We start from the raw sequence: 2,052 nt of genomic DNA on the forward strand, positions 1-2,052 counted from the left end.
AAATGTGAGGTTGGCGTTCAACTTGCCAATGATGGAAGAGAATGCACGCCCCTACACAAGGAGAGTCAACTTTGATCAAAGGTTGGACCAAGTCCTCATGGACATATGTGTGGAAGGAGCTCAATGGAAGATTGACTCAAAAGGCAAACCGGTTCAACTGAGAAGACTGAACCTTAAGCCTGTAGCTAGAGGATGGTTGGAGTTCATTCAACGCTCAATCATTCCCACTAGCAACCGGTCTGAAGTTACTATAGACCGGGCCATCATGATCCATAGCATCATGATTGGAGAAGAGGTGGAGGTTCATGAGATTATACCTCAAGAACTCTACAAGGTGGCTGACAAGTCCTCCATTATGGCAAGGTTAGCTTTTCCCCACCTCATTTGCCATCTATGCAACTCGGCTGGGATTGACATAGAAGGAGACATCCTCATTGATGAGTAAAAGCCCATCACTAAGAAAAGGATGGAGCAAGCAAGAGAGCCTATTCATGGATCTCAAGAGACGCATAAAGAAGCTCATCACCAAGAAATCCCTGAGATGCCTCAAGGGATGCACTTTCCTCCACAGAACTTTTGGGAGCAAATGAACAACTCCCTGGGAGAATTAAGTTCCAACATGGGACAATTAAGGGTGGAACATCAAGAGCACTCCATCATCCTTCATGAAATTAGAGAATATCAAAGAGCAATGAGGGAGGAGCAACAAAGACAAGGAAGAGACATAGAAGAGCTCAAGGACATCATTGGTTCTTCAAGAAGGAAACGCCACCATCACTAAGGTGGACTCATTCCTTGTTCTTAAATTTTCTATTTTTAGTTTTCTTATGTTAAATGTTTATCTATGTTTGTGTCTTTATTACATGATCATTAGTATTTAAGTGTCTATGCCTTAAAGTAGTGAATATGAATCCATCACCTCTCTTAAATAAAAAATGTTTTAAAAACAAAAGAACAAGAAGTACATGAGTTTTGAATTTATCCTTGAACTTGGTTTAATTATATTGATGTGGTGACAATACTTTTTGTTTTCTGAATGAATGCTTGAACAGTGCATATGTCTTTTGAAGTTGTTGTTTAAGAATGTTAAATATGTTGGCTCTTGAAAGAATGATGACAAGGAGACATGTTATTTGATAATCTGAAAAATCATAAAAATGATTCTTGAAGCAAGAAAAAACAGTGAATACAAAGCTTGCAGAAAAAAATGGCGAAAAAAATAGAAAGAAAAAGAAAAAGCAAGCAGAAAAAGCCAAAAGCTCTTAAAACCAAAAGGCAAGAGCAAAAAGCCAATAACCCTTAAAACCAAAAGGCAAGGGTAAATAAAAAGGATCCGATCATTAGTTTTTATGTTAAATTCACATTTCTGGACTTTACTATGAGTTTGTGTGTTTTTCTATGATTTCAGGTATTTTCTGGCTGAAATTGAGGGACTTGAGCAAAAATCATATTCAGAGGTTGAAGAAGGACTGCTGATGCTGTTGGATTCTAACCTCCCTGCACTCAAAGTGAATTTTCTGGAGCTACAGAACTCAAAATGGCGCGCTTCCAATTGCGTTGGAAAGTAGACATCCAGGGCTTTCCGGCAATATGTAATAGTCTATACTTTGGCCGAGTTTAGACGACGAAAAAGGGCGTTGAACGCCAGTTCTACGCTACAGTCTGGAGTTAAACGCCAGAAACACGTCACGAACCAGAGTTGAATGCCAGAAACACGTTACAAACTGGCGTTCAACTCCAAGAATGACCTCTCCACGTGTAAACTTCAAGCTCAGCCCAAGCACACACCAAGTGGGCCCCGGAAGTGGATTTCTGCATCAATTACTTACTTCTGTAAACCCTAGTAACTAGTTTAGTATAAATAGGACTTTTTACTATTGAATTAGAGATCTTTGATTAGTTTTATGCTATCTTAGACTTTCATGGGGGCTGGCCATTCGGCCATGCCTGGACCATTATCACTTATGTATCTTCAACGGTAGAGTTTCTGCACTCCATGGATTAAGGTGTGGAGCTCTGCTGTTCCTCATGATTTAATGCAAAGTACTACTA

Source organism: Arachis ipaensis, chromosome B02 (assembly GCF_000816755.2).
Source record: "Arachis ipaensis cultivar K30076 chromosome B02, Araip1.1, whole genome shotgun sequence".
Taxonomy (NCBI): Eukaryota; Viridiplantae; Streptophyta; class Magnoliopsida; order Fabales; family Fabaceae; genus Arachis; species Arachis ipaensis.